This window comes from Oculina patagonica, chromosome 14 (assembly GCF_052425735.1).
Source record: "Oculina patagonica isolate OP01 chromosome 14, crgOcupat, whole genome shotgun sequence".
NCBI lineage: Eukaryota > Metazoa > Cnidaria > Anthozoa > Scleractinia > Oculinidae > Oculina > Oculina patagonica.
Window position 1 is genome coordinate 25,087,235 of NC_135771.1, and position 15,015 is coordinate 25,102,249.

Consider the following 15,015-nt stretch of genomic DNA (forward strand, 5'->3'; position numbering starts at 1 on the left):
ACTTCGGCATTTTCTTTTGTATTGCTGGGAAACGAACGGGGAATGTATACATTTTCATTTTTACGGGTTCGGCAATTAGTTTCCCCGGTCGCATGCAAGGTCATGCTAGGGTGGAAAACAGACCTTCAAGTTATCTTTTAGTCTATACCAGTGCAAGGGAGCAGGGAGAAGGGAGAGTTGGATTTTGCCTAGTCTGTTACGGAGGCGTGTAACATTATATAGTTTAATTTGTGGCTTGTTTTCTTCTTCTTGATAATAACAAAAAATAACAAAAGTCAATCATTGCGAATAGCTCACAACCACCCAGCCCTTTAGAAAACAAACACCCATGGGGAAAGAACAGGCGATTCTAAGGAATCTTACAATTGTAAAATCCCAGTAACACTCGTCTAATTGTCGATTTGTATAACAAGGTGTCCCGTGGATGTTGCGTGTCGGGTTTGTCTTGAACACGCGACAAGGCAAAAATGATTTGTGAGGTCATTCCACATTAATTGACTAATTATGGTCTTCATATTTGCTAATCGTGTAGTCAAAGGAAGTTTTATAAAAATCATCTGGCCGCCCACCCAAGGGACAAGCACATTCCGCAGTCCTTTATTATTTGTAGCTCTAATTCGTCATTATTTTTTGTCTTAAGAAATTAAGGTTGTGCATGAAGATATTGTGAGGAAAGTCTTTTAGGGCAGTGCTGCTCTTTCTGAATCGATGCTACTTTATGGTATTGTTCTCAGTAAAAGCGTTTATAATGGTGAAGTGCTTTGTTTAATTAAACACATCACCTACTACAATTGATAGGGGAAAGAGATGTTTATTTTTTTTAAACGGGATTCTTGAAATTTGGTATCCTTTTGCTCTCATCACCCGCCGGCCAGCAATGTCGTCGGCCGTTGAAAGATGTTTTTATTAATTAGCCTGATGAATCAGATATTCCGCTCCCGACGGCGGACAGATAATTAAAATGGCTACTTAGGAAACGTTTGGAAATGTTGAGTTTTTTATTTTGAAAGAGCGAAATACGTTTGTCGTTGCAGAGAGAAGCCAGAGAGTATTCTAATTATAAAATCACGAATAGTTGACATAGTGTTGGAAAATTGATGACGAAATCATTTAAGCTCCTTCAAGAAACCCGACGAGCGTTCTCAAGTGTCGCACGATATACGCATAAATACACTTCCTTCCTAAAACAGTCAAGTTTTCAAGTTTTGTCATTTAGACATGTGATTTTTACGTTTAACATCCACTGAATCACAGCTTCGGAAACGTTCTGGTCCTGAAGGAAATCCGTTTCGTCTTTTTGGCAACCCAAGCTGGTTTTTCCTGTTTTCAATTTTCCTCACGCAATTAGCAGTTGGAGGAACAAAAGTATCAAGGTAACAATTTTATTTTATTCCTTATATTATTGTTACATTTGCAGTCAAACTACGAATCATACAAACCTCGAAAGAAGAACTTTGTGAGCGTTATTAGAGGTGCCCGTATTACATAACTGTTAGAAGAGTGCGTATAAATTTTGGCCTTTGCATATGGGGGCAAGCAAGATGTCCATATTTTAAAAATGCCACGTAAATAATGTTCGACTGTTAGCTGGTTAAAGGATTTCAATGTACGCTCACGAACAGTTATGGTTCCAAAACATGCAATTTATTCGTAGCAATTTGGCATAGGGCAACGGTTTTATTCTAAGTGTTGTTCAACAACAAACCACTTGTAACTGTTATCCTTGTAAACTTGACTCCAACCAAATCTATACAATAAGAAGACTTGGCCTTCCTTCGCGAAAACAACAAAAAAGAAGGATTCAGTTGCTTTGTAGCTTTTATGGTTACTAGATGCAGGTATATTTTGAAACTGGCCACAGCTTGTTGTGCCGTTTCGGTTATAGAGAACTGTTTCGTTACATGTTTGGAACTCAAATTAAACACAGTTGACATTAACCCTTCGACTGCCTTCGAAAGATGAGCATCGATTTTTATTCTCTTCATTATTTTACCAATTGCTTTAGTAAGTGTCAAATTGTTGATATCTTCAATTTTTTACGCGTATAACTGTTTGAAGTTGAAAAGTTGCACGTGCGTCCACATCTGTCGTTTTAATGACGAACGTTTAAGATGTTACCCTGTCGTAAACAACAATCTTCTATACTCATTTTTTTTAATGACCCCATGGCAACCATTCTAAAATAATAATTAATTACGTTTTTAGTTTCGAGTTAAGTTAAAACGTTAAAGCTAGAGCAATATTGTGTTGTCAGTGCTTTCACTGAACCGATAAGTACGTTTTAATCCTGCCATCGGTGCAGTGACATGCGTTAGATTCTAGAATTGATTAGAAATTAAACTATCAACATACTCGACATACTCATTGTTTTGGGCGGTGTTTTGGTAACAGGGGTCGTTATTGACTGCATTTTTTTATGTCTGCTGAGCTTTTTAGAATATAAAATATACAAGAAATTAGAAAACAAAATAAACGCTTTGGTGTTTGATGACGAGTAACCATGGTGGCTGGACCATGCTAATGTTTTTTTGTATAGTTTGAGCTGATTTTGGACTTTACAGATTCTAGACTTAGCAATGCCGAAAATAATAAAAAAAATAACAGGAAAGTCAACTCATTGTGTCTGGTGTTTGATATAAGAAGTCGCTATGGTAATTCAGTCTAGTACTGTTTGCGGTTAGCTGAGCTTTTTTGGTTTCCACATTCAACACAACCTGAACAGAACAAGAACTAGATGTATTTTGAGGACGCTGGTTTAAGGCCATAGCAGGTGAGAAAAGAAACTTCTTCTTGCTGTTTTACTGGCTTTAATTTGAACAAAGTACAAGTCCGAATTGATCATATTTATTCACTGCTTATAACACTTTAACAATAGCTCTTTCAATTCTAAGATCTCAAAGCAAGCTACAGAAGTTAACACAGCAATTTTTCACAATTTAACTTTAACACTGGGCAGATTTCAAGTAACAAATTAATTGTACTGTTTCATGGAATTGTCCTTTCAATTATTCTCACCTATTTTACACGAAGGATAGATGGATTTGATTGTTTTTCTATCCACTTTTGGTTACTCAACAATTCTTATTCACTGCCGGATGCCATTTCTGCAAAGTCTCTACGATCTTATAGATCATGCAGTTTTTAAACTGTCACCTGCAGTTGTTTAACTTTTCTTTTGCATCCTGTTCAAGGACTATTCACACAAACGACACTGATACGTTTTTGTTTCAATTTAGTTAGGGATGCTAATATTTGATTATGTTTATGACTGAACTGGACTCTCCAGACTAATGTAACCACAAGCCTAGCAGTGGACAGCTGTTTCGTCCTTTTTGGGACTCGTCAGCACTGCGTAAGGCATGGTGGTAATGGGAGAAAAGTTCTTATTTCTCCCACCTCATTGATCCAACACTTGTGGTACACAATATGGATCTCTGGGGACAAGCGCACCAGTAGTCTTATATTTGAGTTATGTTTAGGTACACATTTAGACCCATAGCTTGCATAACCAAACCTTGATGAACATGGCAAATTTGTTTCCTGCTTTACCCTTAATGGAACCTTGTGAGCTCAGTGGTTCTTGTGATCACGATAGGAAATTTGAATAAACAGGTCTTTGTTCATTAAAAAGGCAAGGAAGAAGAGTTTTTTTCAGAGAAAATATGTGAGTTTCTTCATACGTGACTATTGTGCATTATCTTTATAAGCCCAGCCCATGTTGATTGTCTTGCTAATTGTCTTAAAAAGGCTTCCAAAAAATAAACCTAATCTGTATATTGTGCGTCCAGAACAGTACATTCAAATTACCAATAAAATAAGGAAGGCATTAAATTCAAGAAAACATCAGTCTTTGACTTTCTTTATTGATCTAAATGGAATGGTGGTATGTTTTTTTAAAGACTTTGTTCCAAAAAACGTAGATCTATGAAGACTCGTGACTGAGAAAATAAGAAGGTATTAAACTATCAGTTGCTTCTAAATATAAACTATAATTATGGTATTTTTATTTGACTATTGTAACAGCATTTGATTCAAAAGATCACTATTATAAAAATAAGTTTTGAAGTATAAGAAACTTATTTAATTAACACAACATGAATCCATTTAGTGTTAAACGAATGATATTTGTGCCAGTGTTTGGAATTTCCTTTCAATTTTCTAAAATCCTACTGTCATGGGTCCCTTTTGGTTAATTATCATCTGTTTGGTGTTTTTCTGCCTCAGCTAACTATTATTTTTAGTTTGACTTCATTTTTTTCATGGCAAAACGCGCTTCAAATAACGTGATAGGCCCCGTTAAGTCAACATGGGCGATCCTGTTAAAGCCATTTCCTGCTTATAAGAACAAAGGTAACCATGGTCAGACTTTGTGGAGTCACTAAAAAGTTGGATTTACACATGCAAAGGAAAGATTGAAAAAATACATTTCTTATCTGAAAAAATTCACACCAATATTTGAACATTTTAAATCGTCCTTCTTACCTTAAAACCAAATTCAACTATGTGACTTAGCTTCACGAAAGAGCAACTACACCGAAAAAAATATACTTGTATTTGTTTATTAGTATTAATCACGTTAAAGAAAACGTACTCACAAATATAAATACCTGTAAAAGTTTTGTTTCGTTGTTTTTCTACGTGAAGCAATTCTCTTCGAATTGCGTCAGGGTCAATAATGTAAACATGCAACCTCGAGGTTGGTAAACATGTTTTGGGGGTTTTGGCTCAGGTGAGTCAAAAAACTACGCCAAAACAGGCTGGGGCGTTTCACACGAGCAAATTTTGCACTCACAGTTTTTTATAGCAAAAATGAGTTAGCTAGTAGAAAGAGAGTTTTAGAAGCTAGCTGGAATAGTTAGAAAACGCAAGTTAAAGCAACTGTAGGAAATATCAACCAAAAGACAACACCAGCAACAAAAGAACAACATTATCAAAAATAACAATTGACTTAAACAAACAAAATTAAGAGTCTCACTGAAATTAATTTGGCAGTAGTTATTTTTGTGCCTATAACTGTTCCTCAATAGCCAAAAAGAGTCAACATGTCAAATCTTCTTTTAAATGAGTTTGTTTTTGTATATGTAGAAGTGACGTTATTGCAAAGTTAGAAGAACTGAACCTTTTGTACCTGTCTTAGCAACATCGTCGTTTGGTCTCAATCTGATAAGGTATAGTGTTTAAATAATATTTATAGTTTTTAATCTGATAACCCCTGAACTATCCAAACTTGTAAGTTAAAAATGCACTTTTCTCTTCGAGAAAGAGGTATATATAAACATTGCTTGACATTCTAGCCTCGTAAGTGGAGACAGATTATATGTTGGTCGCCCGTGTGTATCCTTAAAAAACCTGGTCTCTAAATAGAATGGAATTTTTAACTAAATAATAATGGCTTTGGAAAGATACCTCAAAAGAAATGAAGCAATACGTACATCTATAATAATCAACACAACAGAGTGTAAAGGAATGAATGAATATACTGCGCAGATTCAAACCTTACTACTCATTTTTTGACAATCTGTCGAGAAACCCATCGTCCTTGACTTCGCCAGGAGCTCATGACATTTTACCGTGAAGAACTTTCCCACGATGGCTTAAGGTTTGTATGTATGGCTCTTAAATAGCTGTTCTTTCAGTCAGTTGTATAAATATACACGTTTTAACGATCCGAATCATCATTCTTTGAATTCCTTCCAGTAGGCACCACGACCCTCTCTAATAATAAGCGTCACTTTTAAATGTGTTTTCGTAACAAACCGCTCTGTTCCCTGAGGCCTTTTTGTTCCAATTTCAGCGCTGGCCGTGTCACTGTATTGCGTTTATGGGCAGCACACTTGTGTGGGCCAGTACTAGTAGGCTCGTATAAACAGATAAACTTCTAATTTAGTAGCGCCCACCCCTTCAATTATATTATCAGAATAAGCGATCTATACCAGTGTTATAAACAGGGCTCCTTTAGGAACTAAATGTGATGGGCCTCTATGGGTGACCATGAAGGCATAATGCTGTTACTCCAAAACAGTCCGTTTTCATGCGAATCTTTCAGTTCATCTTTTATTTATCGCTATAAGCATAGGAATTTGTGAGAAACTACAATTAATGCGAAAAGAAATTTTAGTAACATGTTTATCACAGTTTTTTGCTTGGGGGGAACGGTTCTAAACCAAAGCTCTGCATGGTCCCTCAAAATTTTTCAGTGCTCGTAAAATAAGGCTCCTGCTAAGAATGCTCGTACCGTATTTTCTCGATTAAACGCCCCCGGCGTTTATTTCAAACTTGGCCCTATAGGGCCGGCGTTTATTTGAATTCAGGAGTTTTTTCAAGCCCTATGTTTCTAAGAAATGATTTTTATTCATTATTTTTGACAGCTATATAATTAGACATTATTTTTAAAGCATATTCTATCTTTAATAATTGTCTAAGGGGTTGATTTTCAAATACAACTTGGAGACCCGGCGTTTATTCGGGGCCCGGCGTTTAATCGAGAAAATACGGTATATTTTTACAAGTGCTCGAATGCTTGGTTTTTAGTGGAAGAAGTCTTTTGAAAAGTGCTCGTTGCTCTCAAGTTTAATTTTGTCAATGCTCGTGCTCCTAAAGAAAAACGTTGTGTTTGCACGCTCACAAAGACCATTCGATTCTCCTCAGATTGTCGCTTCTGCGAAAATTAATCAATAATGCACATTCGTACCATTAAGTTAAAGTAAACTCTATTCCTCTGTTTTATCTTACAAGTAAGCTTCAACGTAGGTCAAACATCTCAGATCGTGTAGGCGAATTGACTTCAATATAGGCGAATCGGCTTGTACTTGTAGGCGAAAATATCCGGATACCAATTGAGCTCCGGGATTGGTGAACTTAGCAAAAGGGAACACGATCTGAGATTATGTGTACGGTCCCCTGCCTTTTTTGCGATAACCGCCTACATCGGTGTGCCTCGGACCCCGTGATGCGCTTGAACTGTTTCCATGTCAAGTTTTTAAGTGTCATTGCTTTTTACTATTTCTCTTATTTTAAAGAAATTTTATGTTGAAATTGCACTAAAGGGGCCCCTCCGTAATGAACGTCCTTCCGTGAGGTCCCAAATTTAGATCAGGACCGCCAAAAGGTTAATTCAAGCAAGATTGAGCTAATCCAGGATCAGCGGCAAGTTCGCACTCAATTGTATAAGTTATCGGAAAGTTATCTAAACAATTTCGCTCATTTTCGCCTGACATTTTTAACTTTTATTTGGACAATGTCAAACGTAAACTTAAAATTAGCAGCGGAAAACTCTTTACAACGACAGAAATATATTTAAACCCTTCGGTTGAATTTAATTCCTAGATTACATTAATCGGCTTTTTGAACAAGCGGCGACCCCGCACTGGTCGCACAAACGAGCATTACGGTAAACATCAATGCCGCCTAACCGCACACATGCGTGCAGTTTACACTAATAGACCGTTATATACCTTCTTAAAACAACACGCCAGGTTATATCGAGGCATCTCCGGCCTAATCCTTAAAATAAGGACACATATCCCCTCCAGTTGTCTTAAAATAACAGGCACGAGGGCAAGGGTTAGTTGAGTTTTCTCTCTAATTTCGCTGTCTCCGGAGATGTATGCGATGGCAAACAAAATTAACTAGTTTCCGAGGGTAAAACTAGCAACTAAAAAAGAGATATTTTCCGATCATTTCTTTTCCTTTTCGCTCATTTGTTAATCCACGAAATGTATGTAAGGAGCTGACCTATTAAGACGGGAACTAATTTAATTTTTTTAAAAAATTCTGAGCGAGCCTGTACAGTGGAACAGGCCGGTAAAATTGGGCAATTACATAATGTGGTGGAAATTGCTCGTAGTCAAATTTAGGGAGTAATTAAGTAGTTCAGGCTCAAATAGGATGTTTATAGGCGAAAAATATTATATATTAAGATAATAAAACGCTTTGAAACTTAAACCTTTGACTGTAAATTTTTTCGGGATTTGCGTACGGCGTTAAAAAACAACACAAACACAAGACACTAGTTGTGCCGGACAGTTTTATATTTAAATCTAATCGTGTTTGCTGGCTAATTATATCCAAAATATTTTACGGATTAAAACACAGAAGTTCCTAGTTGTTTAGATTTCTGCTTGATAAATTACCTCTCTCAGGCTTATCCCTACCATGTACCACCCGGCAACAAAATTTCCTTTTATAACACAGCTCTGTCACAGTGAGTCGTGTTTAAAGGCCATGAGGTCAAACCTTGAATTTTACAATCTGGACTAAATTTTATGTTTGAATGGCAGAATTTCAAATGAATAACAACAAAAGCAACAGCAACAACCACCACCACAAGAGCGACAAACAGGCAAGCAAATAACAGCATATACCCAGACAACTTCTCACATAACTGATGACCTGATCCATAGTTTTTGGACTGCGTATCTCTAATTTTACAGGTCAGATTTTTCAGATTTGTAGTTAACCATAGCAATTTATTTTTGTTTAATTTTAACTGGAAGATATTGTCTGATCTATATAAATTAGATGGGCTATTTATTATAGATCTGTAGTTAATAATAGCAATTTAATTTTTTTATCTCAACGGGAAGATAATGTCTTGTCTAGTGTATAAAACTAAATGGGCTGTTTATTAACAGTATTTCAATCAGTATGGGAATCATGTATGTATGTCTTAAGTTGTAATTACGTGACTTGAAAATCACCAAAAGTGGTTAAAAAAAAAAGAAAACTTTGCTAAAATGAATAGTTTTCTATTTTTATTTTATACCCATAACAAGGTACAAAGCTGTCCGTGTGATAAGGTAAACACTTAATCTAAATTCAATGGAAAACCTGACACAATTAATGTTCAATACTTATCTGGCTCTGGGCTTTCAAAGGATGGATAAAGCTATTTACTACTAAGATAAATTGGTATTCAGTGAAAACAATCTCAACAAAACAAAGTCTTATCCATTGATAGTGATTTATCCGCTGCAAAGTGTTATGTGACGCTGACTTGAAGATGATGTTAGATCTCCTCAGTGGCATACATTTCTTGTATGGGAATTAAAAAATTAAATTTATAACTAGAAAGAGCAAGAAAAATTTATTTATACTAACAAATTTTTAAGGCAAACTGCTTAAAATCTGCTGCAAATGATGGATTTGTTAGTGCAAGAATTACAATCGTTTTTATGGTCGGCCAGTGACAAACCAAATCACCCAGTCATACGTCTGTGCCCTAATAAAGTTTCTGTGACAAATATGAGAGGAACACTCTGAATAATGGTATTGAACGAGATATTTCCTGTTGAAAACGTTACGTTTGTATGGTTGGGTGACAACTTATGCCACCCATCCATACAGAGATCTGTAAATTTGATATCACAAATTAATAGTGTGTATGCCATAAAGTAACTGTGCGAAAGACACTTTAATTAATGATAATATTAAATGAGATATTTCCTGTTGAAAAACATCAAATTTACAGAATTTCATATGTCTGGGTGGCAATGGTTGCCACCCAGATATACTGGTCAAACTTTGAATGCATCAATTTAAACAGATTTGAAAAGTTTACTTTCAAACTTGGCTCTGTAAGTAAGATTGCCATGGGTTTTCTAGCTATAATGTCTCTTTTTAAATCGTGTGTAGTCAGTGAATTTCTTAACTCGAGATAAAAAATATAACGTCATAAAAAGTGCCCTTTTTGTGACCTCTATAAAATCTCTGCTAGGGGTCTTTTAAGGAAAAAGCCCTTTAGATAATTTAAATAGTAGTAATGGCGAAATAGGGTTAGGAGCTGAAGATCGAACTGGTGATTGATATACCAGTTGTTTTGTGATGCTATTTTAGGGTTAATGCTAACGACCTAGAGTGACAGACGTCAAAAAACAAGCATGGGTCATCACAGTGGTTGTGTGCATGTATTTTCTGCACTCTATGTGAAATGCAAAACATCTTTTTAAGCTTGGAAAATGCACTTATGTTTCAGATTATCGCAGAAAAAATGTTATTGCAAAAATGACCACAATGTTCTCTTTATCTGGTTCGAATTAGGTGAGTTTAGTTTCTGGCGACCACAATCCAGCCCTGTGTAAACAAAGTTGGTGTAAATTTAACTGCTCATTGACGCGCTAAAAGAAAAGGGTAATGAGGGGATGTTTTTAGTTAAGAGTGCAGTCGACCACCTACCTTAGATTTCATTAATTACAGTCTTAAAACTATTCTATTTATACATTGCTGTATGTTGGTCACTTTTTTTTACTTGTGTCTCGTCAATGATCATAAAGAATGATTCTCTGTAAAATAACCCTCATGCTTTGAAGAGTCATGGAAATACAGTTTCTCGTTACACTTATGGTATTGTCAAGCAGTGAATAGAAAAAAAATATAGAAAGTCGTCAACAAGAGGAAATCGCCTTAATGTACCCCAAACTCTCACCACTGACATTGAAAGAAATCTCTGGCGATCTCTGTACAAAGAATTAGGTAGGTAGTCGGTCTTATGTTTCAGGATTTAACTTCTAGAAACTGTAGCAGAATCCCGGAGGGGGGGGGGGGGTACTCCTATAAATTTCTGATAGGGGTGTGCCGCCAAGGTTATTAAACCCTGACTCTATTTAAGGATAAAGAAAGCGAAAATTGATACCCTTTTTAAGGCCCAAAACTGAAAAAATGACACCCTATTCAAGGGAAGGAGAAGCGTTCCGTGACGACGCAAATCGACGTCTAACCGCCCACGGCAAAACACAAATCTTTATAAAATCAAAATCGCTTTACTAACACTCGAACGGATGCCTTTTTACGTTGAGCTGGGCGTTTATGTTAGCTGATAGAGTTTAGGTACCCTATCTAAGGATCACACCGGGAACACATTGCCAAAAGGAGCAAAAATGATACCCTTTTTAAGGACTGAGAACCTCAAAAACCATACCCTATCGGGCAGCACATACCTATATAGCCCATATATGGGAGTACCCCCCCCCCCCCCCGGGCAGAATCACACGAGGAAGCCAGAAGCTCTATTTTACCTGACAGCTGACAAATTGCCGTAAATGTTGACTGACAAATTTTGTCTTTGCTAATCATCTAAACTGTCAATTGTAAATTTGTCCATGTTATCAATGATGGCCTATTCAGTGACCATTCTAACCCGCGCTCCTTAGTCCTCACGTCCTGTAAAACGTGCGTTTACTTCTGACAATCCCTTCAACTGTTTCATACATCTTGCGTTGACTTGAGTCGAATTGACGTATCTTTCTTTCAACAGAAAGTCAGTCACAAATAACGTTTATAATCAGGTCTAGATCAAACTGACACTGGAAGCACATGGAATATTGCTTTGTATATGTAATTAGTGAATGTGTGTAAAACATTCACCGAGCGCGGAAAGCTGCGTGGCAGCCACAAAATGAAATGTGACGCGCGTGTGATAGGGCGTGTGTGGGAAAACTCACGCGAGGAGAGACCTGCGCGCGATGGATGAAAACTTAGCTTGCATCTTATATTTATTGTTGAAACTTTGGGCCAATGTAAATTCTCCCTGTTGAATGCCAATCATTTTCCTAAATGTTAGTTATGAGAATTTGACAGTGCAACAAGACAGCCTCCCCTTATTACATAACCTAGTTTTAGTCACTTTTAGCTTTCTCCAATACTTTGCTCGAGAGTATCGAGAAATTGGATTTTGGGAATTAAGACATTCCTGAAATTAAAACATTGCTTGAACGCTGACACAAAGCACTCAATTTATTACACAACTAATTAATAAAATCAGCTCTTTTGGAAAAATGCTCGTAGTGTTTCCGTCCTTGTTCCATTTTAATTGCTCTCAACGTAACATTCTTCGCCTGTGAACTTACAGAGTAAGCTACACCTGGGTCGCAAAATTGATTTGTACAAAAGAACTGGGTCGAGTTATTTTTAGCGACCTCTTGGCCTTTCTTCTTCTGATAATTACGAACTTCGTTGAAATCATAGTTTCACAAGTGTTCGAAAAACACAAACTACGTTCCTGAGATTCTCGTTTGAATTGACCTCACTCGATCTAACCACGATTTATGTTGCCGCACCAGAAGTATTAAATCAAGTTATGTTTTTCCACAAGATATTCTGTCTCATCCAATTTGAAACAAATTCATTTTGGTCCTGATCAATATGTAGCTTTCCAGTATTTATTTTGTGAGTTTTCCCTACGATTTCAAACCATTACTTTGAAGGTTTCATAAATTGATTTTGTTGCGACCTCGGCCTTAAGTACGTGTTTTGCAAGCAGAACAGAGGTGCACCGCTTCGCTTCCTTCTCTTCAAGGATTATCTGCAGCAAAAAGTCCCGCTCTGTACCCGCGGCGTTTCATCAGACCACCCACAAGGAAGCCGACGTGTGCAGAATCATGTGTGGTAACTTAAAAGTGATTGAATGGTTTCTGGGTCATTACCCCTCCGATCAATTTGCCAGTAGGGATCCTTTGCAGTTACAAGCCCCTGGGATATACGCTCCCTCCTTTTCGGAATATAAGTTCCCCTCCATTTACTATCTCGCTGTAAATGATACAGGCGCAAGCAGACAATCTTCTCAGGACAGCCATTTTTGAAATATCTTCAATTTCTTCATTTGAAGAGTACGCTTGTGACATTTTGAAGTTTGTCGCGTGCCGCGTTAAATTGGCCGAAAGGTCATTAGATATTGTAATGTTTTGCGCTCAAAGACTTGTAAAGCGGGTTACAAGCCCCCTCCCGGCTAAGTGCTCCTTGTTCCCCATTCTCTCATATCCGAATGGCAGCCCCCTTGTGTAAACCCCCCTTTCACAAGACTTATATTATAAAATAGCTTATGATGCATTTTAACAAAGAAGAATATTCAAAATGAACGCTTTATTGAAGTAGCCAAACATTACTGTCAGACGGCGTGGAAGCTTTCAACAACATGCGAATATTCAATCGGATTGTAAAAGGTAGAATTAATTTACACGGGTCGATAGCAATCAAGAACAAGTCACGTATCCAGAAATTAGCTTTTCATATCATCCAGCTTAAATGTCATAATCTGCTTAATAGATTGTTTTTCTAGAGGGTTAAAACTCACATCGAAAGTAGGAAATGCTTTGTTTATTGTTAAAACGTCCTGACGCATAACTCCTATTTAATTTTTCAAGATTTACCGATTTGTCTTCAGGACGCCCTGAATTTGTTTACCCATTTTGTTCCCAATCATTGCAGGTTCTAAAGAAAATAAAGTGAGTTAGAGTTTCGAATTTTTTCATTTCAATCTCGAGTTTAGTTTACTCCATAAAGGTCGCTCTGCCTGATTCTATTTGAAGCACTTTCGTCTCGAGCGAATTACTAAGGAATTTTAAGTTCGTCTGGTCGCCTGCTAGCTTTGTCGTGTGGCTATTTTGTACAGATGAAGAGCTTGGCTCGTATGAACTTGACACGAGTTAAAACTCGCAACAAAAGAAGGAAATGCTTTGTTTATTGTTAAAACCTCCCGACGCATACCTCTTGTTTAATTTTTTTAAGATTTACCGATTTGTCTTTAGAATAAGTCTGAATTTGTTTACCCATTTTTGTTTCACATCGCTTCAGGCTCTGAAAACAATATACTGGTATATACTTTCGAGTTATTGCATTTCAATCGCGAGTTTCCGCTATTTAAAAAAGGCAAAATGGTCAATATGCCTGATTCCATTTGAAGCACTTTCGTCTAGAGTGACTTACTAAAGAACATTAAGTTTGTCTGGTCGCGTGCTTTGTCGTGTGCCCCTTCTATATTCGGATGAAGACCTCCCCTCGAATGAAAATGACACGCCTACCAAGGGAATTAGAGCACTCTTCAAATTTCTACGTTTATTTTTTTGCATTTGAGCGGTACCAGATAAACAGGCCTTTAAAAAACGCACGAAAATCGCAAGCATTGCTCATATATAAAGAAAAGCAACATTAAATCGCTTGTTAAGACGGATTTTATGTTTTTTTATGCGCCGGCAAAGATTAAAGCGACTACGGAAATAGGAAAACTACAGGTCTGAAAACATCAGAAGGGGAGAAAAGTCGAGGTATCAAGAGATGATGTGATATTTGCTCGCTCCAAAGTTATGCAGCTAGTGTGGTCGACCAAGAACCGATACTGTATATATTGGATATCTGATGATCTTACAATTGACCTCGATATTAGAAACAGAATATTTCTGGCTCCAAGATGTCCGTATATTGAGCAATGTATCAATAGACAAGCTAACCTGAATGACCTCTCAACAACAGAAACGAGGTCTGAAATTAGTATTTTCACACTCCACTTAAGCTTGCCTGAAGTAAGGACTCTGTATGTTTCTTAGTAGTAAACTTCAAACTTTTATCTTATCCGTAACTCAATGATATTTACTTATTAAAGTGAGAGTAAATCGGTGGAATAATACCACTCACCCCAAATTTATTACCGAAGCGAACGACCGCTTCTACCAATTATAGATCACCAGTTTCAACTTAGTTCAGGATGAACAATTTTAATTATATAAATGGCGCCAGTTTCGTCTTGAGGTTTTGAAAAGTCCGTGTAGTCTATAAAAGTAGCTAACGTTAGTTTCCTAAGTAAAGATCTTCCAAAAGTAAAGGGTTCCCTCCTCCAGTGCCTCACTCTACGACTTGCCTCTCATCGCTAATAGAGACTTACCCCCTCCCCGACTGTAAAAAGTACTATGGTGGCCAGGTTTTTAAAATTTCTACTGCCAACAATGGGTAAATTATCTATCACACTGAACCCAGCTGCTTTCAATTTATGGGTGATCAAAACGTGTGAGCTCTTTTAGTCCCAGAAGCAAAGCTGGAAGAATCCCCAGCGAGTGACCATTTAGCTGAGCATTACTTTTAAAAGAAGAACTTACCATTTATGCGAGCTCTTGGAAGTCAAAGGGTGAAATTTATAATCTTTGGTAGATTTCGTAAAGCTTCATAGAAGTGACAATCCCATTCCCCTAGCCCGGATCAATTTAGGTTTCTGGGAAACTGCTCACCTACCCCTCCCCAAACCTAACATTA

At 37.1% G+C, this 15,015-nt stretch overlaps 1 protein-coding gene across 5 annotated transcripts in view; it reads left to right on the forward strand.

The window, feature by feature from the left end:
- Positions 1–681: 681 nt before the first annotated feature.
- LOC144637714 (uncharacterized) overlaps positions 682–15,015 on the forward strand; it is a 37,415-nt gene continuing 23,081 nt past the window's right edge. For 2 of the 5 annotated variants that reach the window (XM_078496787.1, XM_078496786.1), the window contains exon 1: positions 682–1,373. The gene's annotated coding sequence lies outside the window, so the exon portion shown is untranslated. Of the gene's footprint in view, positions 1,374–2,370; positions 2,771–5,149; positions 5,169–5,314; positions 5,600–15,015 lie in introns of those variants that run through there. The other 3 variants (XM_078496788.1, XM_078496792.1, XM_078496789.1) reach the window with 3 other exon arrangements.